At 37.8% G+C, this 11,345-nt stretch overlaps 1 non-coding gene across 1 annotated transcript; it reads right to left on the minus strand.

Moving 5' to 3' along the window:
* Positions 1 to 10,263: 10,263 nt before the first annotated feature.
* LOC112441696 (U6 spliceosomal RNA) lies at positions 10,264 to 10,367 on the minus strand. The gene has a single exon (XR_003029557.1). It is a non-coding gene; the product is annotated as a U6 spliceosomal RNA (small nuclear RNA).
* Between the last annotated feature and the right edge of the window lie 978 nt (positions 10,368 to 11,345).

Consider the following 11,345-nt stretch of genomic DNA (forward strand, 5'->3'; position numbering starts at 1 on the left):
TGCCATTTCCTCCTCCAGGGGATCTTCCCGACCCAGGGATCAAACGTGCATCTTGTGCATTGGCAGGCAGATTCTTTACCACTGAGTCACCAGGAAAGCCCATAAATATATACACATATATGTATACATATACACACATTATTTATCTATCAATATCTGATTCACTTTGCAGTACATCTGAAATTAACACAACATTGTAAATCAATTACTTCAATTTAAAAAAAGGAAACTACCATTTTAGTTTATTCCATTGATTCCTAATATCAAGACCCGGGGAAATTATTCCATGTCTTAGTTACTCTTCTATAAAATGCCCAGTACCTGTTATGAGAAGGAAATGAAGCAAAGTACAGGAAATACGCTATGTGCTGGCAATAGGCATAAATGATAAGGCTCCATTAATATACTGTTTGCCCTGGGTCTTGAAGGTTGTCATTAAGGAGAGGAAGGGACAGTTCAGTTGACTATATGATGACCAACTTCAACTACTACTATTTCTACCAACACTATTTCTGTAATTACTGACTTAGAATCTTTGTATATACTAATTCTTTTGCTTTGTATATTTTTCCTTTTTGTTTTTAGCTGGTTAATTGCTACACAATCTTTTGATAGCACTTTAAATATCACTTCCTGAGTGACGTCTTCTCTGATCCCAAAAGCAAATTAGGACTCCCTCCTTGTATTCTTTCTCCAGATTAGTATGTTCTTTTCCTTCATAGTAATGATACCAAACTGTAATTATATATTTATTAGTGTAGTTCTTTCCTTATTATCTCTCCTTTCCTTCAGACTGTAATGTCCCTGAGGCAGGGGCTCTGTTTTGCACATCCCTGTAAATTGAGTACTTACCAATGAGTATAAAGATTGCAGAACTGGAAGCAATGAGAACACTGAGGAGATTCTCATGATATTACTTTAGAAATGAAGTCCCGCCAAGTGTTATATAATGGTGTGTAAAGACAATGGCCCAGATAATCACGATAGTGTGGTCACTGACATAGAGCCAGACATCCTGGAATGTGAAGTCAAGTGGGCCTTAGAAAGCATCACTACAAACAAAGCTAGTGGAGGTGATGGAATTCCAGTTGAGCTCTTTCAAATCCTGAAAGATGATGCTGTGAAAGTGCTGCACTCAATATGCCAGCAAATTTGGAAAACTCAGCAGTGGCCACAGGACTGGGAAAGGTCAGTTTTCATTCCCATCCCAAAGAAAGACTATGCCAAAGAATGCTCAAACTACTGCACAATTGCACACATCTCACATGCTAGTAAAGTAATGCTCAAAATTCTCCAAGCCAGGCTTCAGCAATATGTGAACCGTGAACTTCCTGATGTTCAAGCTGGTTTTAGAAAAGGCAGAGGAACCAGAGATCAAATAGCCAACATCCACTGGATCATGGAAAAAGCAAGAGAGTTCCAGAAAAACATCTATTTCTGTTTATTGACTATGCCAAAGCCTTTGACTGTGTGGGCCACAATAAACTGTGGAAAATTCTGAAAGAGATCGGAATACCAGACCACCTGATCTGCCTCTTGAGAAGTCTGTATGCAGGTCAAGAAGCAACAGTTAGAACTGGACATGGAACAACAGACTGGTTCCAAATAAAAAAAGGAGTACATCAAGGCTGTATGTTGTCACCCTGCTTATTTAACTTATATGCAGAGTACATCATGAGAAACGCTGGACTGGAAGAAACATAAGCTGGAATCAAGATTGCCAGGAGAAATATCAATAACCTCAGATATGCAGATGACACCACCCTTATGGCAGAAAGTGAAGAGGAGCTAAAAAATCTCTTGATAAAAGTGAAAGTGGAGAGTGAAAAAATTGGCTTAAAGCTCAACATTCAGAAAACGAAGATCATGGCATCTGGTCCCATCACTTCATGGGAAATAGATGGGGAAACAGTGGAAACAGTGTCAGACTTTATTTTTTTGGGCTCCAAAGTCACTGCAGATGGTGACTGCAGCCATGAAATTAAAAGACGCTTACTCCTTGGAAGGAAAATTATGACCAACCTAGATAGCATTTTCAAAAGCAGAGACATTACTTTGCCAACAAAGGTTCTTCTAGTCAAGGCTATGGTTTTTCCTGTGGTCATGTATGGATGTGAGAGTTGGACTGTGAAGAAGGCTGAGCACTGAAGAATTGATGTTTTTGAACTGTGGTGTTGGAGAAGACTCTTGAGAGTCCCTTGGACTGCAAGGAGTTCCAACCAGTCCATTCTGAAGGAATCAGCCCTGGGATTTCTTTGGATGGAATGATGCTAAATCTGAAACCCCAATACTTTGGCCACCTCATGCGAAAAGTTTACTCATTGGAAAAGACTCTGATGTTGGGAGGGATTGGGGGCAGGAGGAGAAGGGGACGACAGAGGATGAGATGGCTGGATGGCATCACTGACTCCATGGACTTGAGTCTGGGTGAACTCCAGGAGTTGGTGATGGACAGGGAGGCCTGGTGTGCTGCGATTCACGGGGTCACAAAGAGTCGGACACGACTGAGCGACTGAACTGAACTCAACTGAACTGAAAGACAATGGCAATGAAAATGAGAATTAAGCCATGGTTTGAACAAGGAGAATTTTGCCAAGGGAGAATGAGCAATATTAGGAGACTGGTTGAACACTTCTATGTTAGCCTTTATTAAATGGAGAATTAAAACACGGTACAGAACTCTGGGCTTCCAGGTGGCTCAGTGGTAAAGAATCTGCCTATTAATGTAGAAGACACAGGAGACTCGGGTTTGATCTCTGAGTCAGGAAGATCCCCTGGAGGAGGAAATGGCAACCCACTCAGGTATTCTTGCCTGGGAAATCCTATGCACAGAGGAGTCTGGTGGGCTATAGTCCATAGTGTCGCAGAGTCGGACACAACTGAGCATGCACGTGTACACGTGCACATAGCACTCTACACGGCACAGTCTTTTTAGTCTGCAGCGATTTGTGTATATGTCTGTCTCACAGCTCCGAGAGGGCAGCACCTAGTTCACTGGTACACCAAGATCCAGTCTGTGAATATTTACTGACTAAATGAAAAAAAGTGTCAACAAATGATGAGGTCACAAAAAATGGATAAGTAACAAGAAAATTCGTCTCAAAATTTGGAGATTGTGTGGGAGCGTGGTGCTAGACATATGCTTTGATAGCTATGCAGACGTGTCCTGGAGGCAGCTGTAAATACAGAAGTCAAATTTCAGTGAGAGATCAGGGCTAGGGAAACAATTTTGGAATTATACATTCATTTATTCAGTCGGTCCCTACCTATTATAGTCCAGACACTGAACTAGGCCTCAGAAATACAAACATAAACTATTAACTGTTCTTACTGTGTCCTCCATGCATGTGAAAAATACAGTTGCAATGTCTTTAATGCTTAATAGTGATGTACGCAAGGTGCCACATGTGTTCAAAGGAAAGTGAACTTAGATTTGCTTAGAGAGAGAAGAAACACTATAGTTTATTCTTAAGTGATATGGAGATATTAACTTGGTATGCAGACTATGGAATGAGAGGTAGGATTATAGAGAGATGAGTAAAGATGTAAAAATTTAGTAATAATAATGATGTCTACCTCTTGTTGAAGACAATGTATCACATGTAGCTTTTTTTAGAGAAAAAAAAACTTTATTAGTCCTTTCAGTGATCCCAAAGAAATATTAATAGCTCAGCATAGATTATATATATCTTAAAATATTTTCCTCCTATGATCCTTTTGAAGCCTCTTGGCCTTCTATGTTACAGATCATTCTTTCCTTTTCCTTCTAACTTATTTATAATTTATACCTTTATATTTTAGAGAATTTATACTATATTGAAAAGAACATGGTATTTTAGATCATAGGGACCTGGATTCATACCTAAGCTCTGACACTTATTGGTTATTCCTTTGTCCTATTCTATACATCCTGATGCTATCTCTGAGGTGTAAATGATGCTTTGTACACAAATAGGTAACAGACAGTAACCACATGTTAATTCCTTTCTTTACTCTGCTCTCTGGCAAAAGGAGGGAACCTAATAATTTACCTAAGTGATAATTAAAAGGAAACTAATTGAAAACTCATATCCTACTTTAAATTGCAAGAATAGTATAGAGTATAATGAACTGCAAAGTTCTACAAGTGGAAATGTTTGCCTATATGGGGCCTCAGTTGTTGCCACAGGATACCCAGCTTTAATGCTTTCATAGTAAGTTGGACATGATGGAGGAATAGTAAAGGAGTCCATGATTATGGAAGGGAAGATGATAAAACTTCAAAAGCAAAATTCCTTTTACACAAACATTGGAGAAAACCTGAAGAGGATTTGATTTCCTCAACAGTCTTTCCAGACTGAGAGCTGGTCTGAGCCTGGGACCCCTGGGCTCTGTTATAATTCCTCCCACATCTGTCCCTGGTCCCTCCAGACTTCAATCTGCAGAATCACAGTCACTGAGAGCTGGAAGGGATGAATCCTGGAGACCCAAGAGTAAAGGCATGGAATCTCTGCTAAAGGGAGTTAGTTCTCTCTTCCTATCCTCAACTCTACTTAGGCTGAGCTTTGTTCTCACTGGCTTCTATCTTCAGTCTCTTCCACCCCTGGGGCTGCAGACTAACCAGCCTATTAATGAGCAGTCACAGGCTGTGACCTCATTAAAAAGTTGTTAATAAGACATGCTGCTGTTCAGGGAGCACAGCTGAGGGAGGCTCCCAGTGACTTCTCCTGGGGCCTGGAGCGAGAGCTTAGGTGAACAGACAGGATCAGATCTGGGGAGAGGGTAATGAACTCAGGCTGCATTAGTCACAGCTAATGAACTCAGGCTGCAGAGTCACACCTAATGAAATCCTGCTAGAAAGCAGGCCAATTTTAAAGCTCAAGTCCCTGCTGATCTGCAGAGTGGGTGGGATCCAGAGCAGCAGTGATTTTCTCTGAGCTCTCAGCTCTGCTTGCTGCCTGCTCCGCTCACCCACTATGATGGAGGACTTCAAATTCTGAGATTTAAAAAAAAAAAAAAATTCTGAGATTAAGAGGTGGTTTTCCTTTGCACTGAATTTTGGTTTCATGATCTCTCCTCTGACCAGTTACAAAGGGCTTTTGACTGATGTCTATGTTATAGACTGTGTCCCTTTGCCACCCATTCTCCATACCACTACCAAAGTAATTTTTCCAAAATACACACTTGACAGTTTCTTCATACTAAAAACCCTCTTAATTAGTCCATCCAGTTCACAAAACAGTGTTCAAACACCCTGGCTTTTGTTATTCTCATCATCATCATCGACATCACCACCACTGTCATCAGCATCTTCATAATGCTTAACTTTTCTACATAGAAATTACTATGTGCTCAGCTTTGGTTTTTAGTGATTTACATATACTCACTCATTTAATTCTCTCAACAAAAATGTGGAATAGGTTTTATGATTATCTTCACTTTACAGAAGACGAAATACAGTTGCAGAGGTGCTAAATAACTTGCCCAATATCACAGAAGTTGTCAAGTTACAGAAGTAAGGATAAAACCCAAGCATTTTAGCTTCTGGGTCATGCTCTTTCCCAGGTATTGGCAAACTGTACAGGCCAAATTCAACCCTCCATGGGTATTATATAGTTCATGAGTTAAGAATGGTTTTTACTTGGCTTTTAAATGGTTAATAAATTAAAAAAATAATATTCCTTGACACATAAAAAGTATATAAAATCCAGGCCATCTGATGCGAAGAACTGACTCAATTGAAAAGACACTGATGCTGGGAAAGATTGAAGATGGGAGGAAAAGGGGACAACAGAGGATGAGATGGTTGGACGGCATCACTGACTCGATGGACATGAGTCTGAACAAGCTCTGCGAGTTGGTGAAGAACAGGGAAGCCGGGTGTGCAGCAGTCCCTGGGGTCGCAAAGGGTCAGACACGACTGAGCGACTGAACTGAACGTATTTGCTGTTTTTTCTTTGTTTGCTTGTGCTTTTGGTGTCATATCTAAGAATCCATTTCCAAATCTAAGATCATGAAGATGTACACTTGTGCTGTATTTTAGGAACTCTGTAGTTTGAACTCTTACAGTTAAGTCATCGATCCATTTTGAGTTAATTTTTGTTTATGATGTGAAGTAAAAATCTCTGTCATCTGGGATTCTGATAGGGATTGTGTTGACTCTGTAGATGAATCTGAAGCACATTGCTATCTCAATAAGTTTTTTTGATTCATGAACCTTGGATACTTTTACATTCATTTAGATCTTCTTGAATTTCCTTCAATGTTTTACAACTTTCAGAGTATAAGGTTTGTACTTCTGTTACATTTATTCCTATATGTTTTATTCTTTTTTATGTAATTGCAAACAGAAATTCTAAATTTTATTTTTCAGGTTGTTCACTGCAAGTGTATAAAAGTACAATTATGTGTATTCATCATGTATCCTGCAAAAAAAAAAGGTATATAAAATCCAAATTCTTGTACCTAGAAGTAAAGTTTTATTGGAACACAGCCATGCTCATTCATTTACATATCGTAGTTACTTCATGCTATAACATCAAAACTGAATGGTTGTTTGAAGTTCATACATTAGTGGTACTTTCGTCTTCTGCTTGGGCATTAAAAATCATGGGGGTGCACAAGAACAAAGCTGTAAATATCTGAAGCGACATATTAACTAAACGTATTGCAGTAATCATTTTGAAATGTGTACATGTATTAAATTACTATGCTGTACCTTAAACTTATAAAATGTTATATGTCAATTATATCTAAATGAAACTGGAAAAAAATTTCCAGGAGCCAGGAGGTGAACATAGGAGGGAAATGGTCACAGCTTAATTGGTCAGTTCTTTTTTGTAGCTGTTTTCAAGTTATAAGAGTATGTTCACGGCCCTGTTTGCTGCTAAGAGTGAATTACTCTTGCAAAAAATAAACATTACAAGTTTAAGAGAAATGCACAGTGATGAGGTTACTGCTTGACATCTTGAGTGCCATGTGTACTTCTGTACTGTAACATTTATTTTGTTACCAGTGCATAGACATCAAGTTAGAATGAGAAAAAAGTTATATCAAATGTCACATTTTAAAGAGCAGAGGAGTGTAGAATATTCTGACATCAAATTAGATGGTAAATCATTGTGTTTATAATGTAATGATATTCAGGCTTTGCCAAGCATAGATGATACATGTAGACACTACTACACCAAGTACTCACTGGAATATTCCCAACTTACAGAAAGCAACGGTCAGAGAAATTTGAAAACTCAGTGGAATATCTTATTATGGCAGAATGTCTTTACGAAAAAGAAAAAATTAAAGTGGGGCTGCAAGCAAAGCTTCCAAGTGGCTCATTTGTTAGCCAAACAAGGAAAGCCTTTTACCAATGATGAGTTGATAAAATTATGTTTGACTGGAACAACCAAAACAAATGTGTCTAGAGAAAATAAACTTGCTTAAAACAATTATCATTTTGGTGAGAACTGATCCTTGAAGAATTGAAGACCTCGGGAGCAGTATCAGTACCAGTCAATTAAAAAGTAAAGCAAGTGATTATGAGTGGTTTTCTGTGGCTTTTGATGAATTTACTGATGTTACTGGGACTGCTCATTTGTTGTTATTTATTCAGAGTTAATAATGAATTTAAACTGATTGAAGAATTAATATTCTCCCCCATTCTTCTTTTATTTTATTTTTTAAAATTATTTGTTTTTTAATTGAAGGATAATTGCTTTACAGAATTTTGTTGTTTTCTTCCAAACCTCAATATGAATCAGCCATAGGTATATATATATCCCATCCCTTTTGAACCTCCCCCCATCTCCCTCCCCATCCCACCCCTCTAGGTTGATATAGAGCCCCTCTTTGAGTTCCCTGAGCCATACAGCAAATTCCCATTGGCTATTTATTTTACATATGGTAATGTAAGTTTATATGTTACTCTTTCCATACATCTTCCCCTCTCCCCATGTCCATGTCTATTCTCTATGTCTGTTTCTCCATTGCTGCCCTGTAAATAAATTCTTCAGTACCATTTTTCTAGATTCCGTATATATACATTAGAATATGAAATTTATCTTCCTCTTTCTGACTTACTTCACTCTGTATAATAGGCTCTAGATTCATCCACTTCATTAGAACTGACTCAAAGGCATTCCTTTTTATGGCTAAATACTATTCTATTGTGTATATGTACCACAACTTTTTTATCCATTCATCTGTCGATGGACATCTAGGTTGCTTCCATGTTATAGCTATTGTAAATAGTGCTGCAATGAACAATGGGATACATGTGTCTTTTTGAATTTTGGTTTCTTCAGGGTATATGCCTAGGAGTGGGAGTGCTGGGTCATATGGTGGTTTTATTCCTAGTTTTTTAAGGAATCTCCATACTGCCTTCCAAAGTGGCTGTGTCAGCTTACATTTCTACCAAGAGTGCAAGAGCATTCCCTTTTCTCCACATCCTCTCCAGCATTTATTGTTTGTAGACTTTTTGATGATGGCCATTCTGACTGGTGTGAGGTCATATCTCACTGTAGTTTTGATTTGCATTTCTCTAATAATGAGCAATGTTGAGCATCTTTTCATGTGTTTCTTAGCCATCTGTATGTCTTCTTTGGAGAAATGTCTGTTTAGGTCTTTTTCCCACTTTTTGATTGGATTGTTTGTTTTTCTGGTATTGAATTGTATGAGGTGCTTGTATATTTTGGAAATCAATCATTTGTCAGTTGTTTCACTTGCTATTATTTTCTCCCATTCTGAGGATTGTCTTTTCACCTTGCTTATCGTTTCCTTTGCTGTGCAAAAGCTTTTAAGTTTAATCAGATCCCACTGTATACTTTTGTTTTTATTTCCGTTACTCTAGGAGGTGGGTCCTAGAGGATCTTGCTTTGATTTATGTCATCGAGTGTTCTGCCTATGCTTTCCTCTAAGAGTTTTATAGTTTCTGGTCTTACATTTAGGTCTTTAATCCATTTTGAGTTTATCTTTGTGTATTGTGCTAGGAAGTGTTCTAATTTCATTCTTTTACATGTAGCTGTCCAGTTTTCCCAGCATCATTTATTAAAGAGGCTTTCTTTGCCCCATTGTATATTCTTGCCTCCTTTGTCAAAAATAAGGTACCTATAGGTGCATGGGTTTATTTTTGGGCTTTATATCTTGTTCCATTGGTCTATATTTCTGTTTTTGTGCCAATACCATACTCTCTTGATGACTGTAGCTTTGTAGTATAATCTGAAGTCAGGAAGGGTGATTCCTCCAGCTCCATTCTTTTTTCTCAAGGCTGCTTTGGCTACTCAGGATATTTAGTGTTTCCATATGAATAGCGAAATTTTTTGTTCTAGTTCTGTGGAAAATGCCATTGGTAATTTGATAGAGATCACTGAATCTGTAGATTGCATTTGGGAGTACAGTCTTTTTCACAATATTGATTCTTCCTACTCAGGAACATGGAATATCTATCTCTCCACCTGTTTATGTCATCTTTGATTTCTTTCGTTAGTGTCTTAAAATTTTCTGTGTACAGTTCTTTTGTCTCCTTAGGTAAGTTTATTCCTAGATATTTAATTCTTTTTGTTGCAGTGGTGCATGGGATTGATGCCATAATTTCTTTTTCTGAGTTTTCATCTTTACTATATAGAAATGCAAGTGATTTCTGTGTATTGATTTTGTATCCTGCAACTTTGCTAAATTCACTGATTAGCTTTAGTAATTTTCTGATACTATCTTTAGGGTTTTCTATGTACAGTATCACGTCATCTGCAAACAGTGAGAGCTTTACTTCTTCTTTCCTGATCTGGATTCCTTTTACTTCTTTTTCTTTGATTGCTGTAGCTAGATCTTCCAGAACTATGTTGAATAATAGTGGTGAAACTGGACCCCTTGTCTTGTTCCTGATCGTAGGGGGAATGCTTTCAGTTTTTCACCATTGAGAATAATGTTTGCTGTAGGCTTATCATATATGGCCTTTACTATATTGAGGTAGGTTCTTTCTATGCTGATTTTCTGAAGAGTTTTAATCATAAATGGGTGCTGAATTTTGTTAAAGGTTTTTCTGCTTCTATTGAGATAATCATATGGTTTTTATTTTTCAGTTTGTTAATATGGTATATCACATTGATTGATTTGCATGTATTGAAGAATCCTTGCATTCTTGGAATAAACCCAACTTGATCATGATGTATGAGCTTTTTGATGTGCTGCTGAATTCTGTTTGCTAAAATTTTGTTGAGGATTTTTGCATCTATGTTCATCAGTGATATTGGTATGTAGTTTTCTTTTTTTGTATTGTCTTTGTCTGGTTTTAAAAATATGGAATGCTTCATGAATTTTCATGTCATCCTTGTGCAGTGGCCATGCTAATCTCTGTATCATTCCAATATTATTATATGTGCTGCCGAAGTGAGCACCCATTCTTATTTTTTAAAGTTTTCTTTTACTTTGAATCTGAGTTAATTACTTGTTTAATTAGCTATTCAGTGGTGGCAGTGGTTTAGTCACTAAGTCATGTCTGACTCTTGTGACCCCATGGACTGTAGCCCACAGGGCATGGTACTAAAAAAAAGAGAGAACTGAGATTCAAGGCATCTGAATTTTGTTTAAACATATGTAATAAAATATCTTTGAACCTTCCTTTCCTTAGCTATAAAATGAGGGACTCAGTCAGATAAGGTACTTGCTAAGAGTAAATGAGGTTCGTGACATTGTACAGGAGGCAGGGCTCAAGACCATTCCCATAGAAAAGAAATGCAAAAAAGCAAAATGGCTGTCTGGGGAGGCCTTACAAATAGCTATGAAAAGAAGAGAAGCGAAAAGCAAAGGAGAAAAGGAAAGATATAAACATCTGAATGCAGAGTTCCAAAGAATAGCAAGAAGAGATAAGAAAGCCTTCTTCAGCAATCAATGCAAAGAAATAGAGGAAAACAACAGAATGGGAAAGACTAGGGATCTCTTCAAGAAAATCAGAGATACCAAAGGAACATTTCATGCAAAGATGGGCTTGATAAAGGACAGAAATGGTATGGACCTAACAGAAGCAGAAGATATTAAGAAGAGATGGCAAGAATACACAGAAGAACTGTACAAAAAAGATCTTCACGACCCAGATAATCACAATGCTGTGATCACTGACCTAGAGCCAGACATCCTTGAATGTGAAGTCAAGTGGGCCTTAGAAAGCATCACTACAAACAAAGCTAGTGGAGGTGATGGAATTCCAGTGGAGCTATTCCAAATCCTGAAAGATGATGCTGTGAAAATGCTACACTCAATATGCCAGCAAATTTGGAAAACTCAGCAGTGGCCACAGGACTGGAAAAGATCAGTTTTCATTCCAATCCCAAAGAAAGGCAATGCCAAAGAACGCTCAAACTACCGCACAATTGCAC

The sequence above is a fragment of the Bos taurus genome, chromosome 15 (genome assembly GCF_002263795.3).
Source record: "Bos taurus isolate L1 Dominette 01449 registration number 42190680 breed Hereford chromosome 15, ARS-UCD2.0, whole genome shotgun sequence".
Classification (NCBI taxonomy): Eukaryota; Metazoa; Chordata; class Mammalia; order Artiodactyla; family Bovidae; genus Bos; species Bos taurus.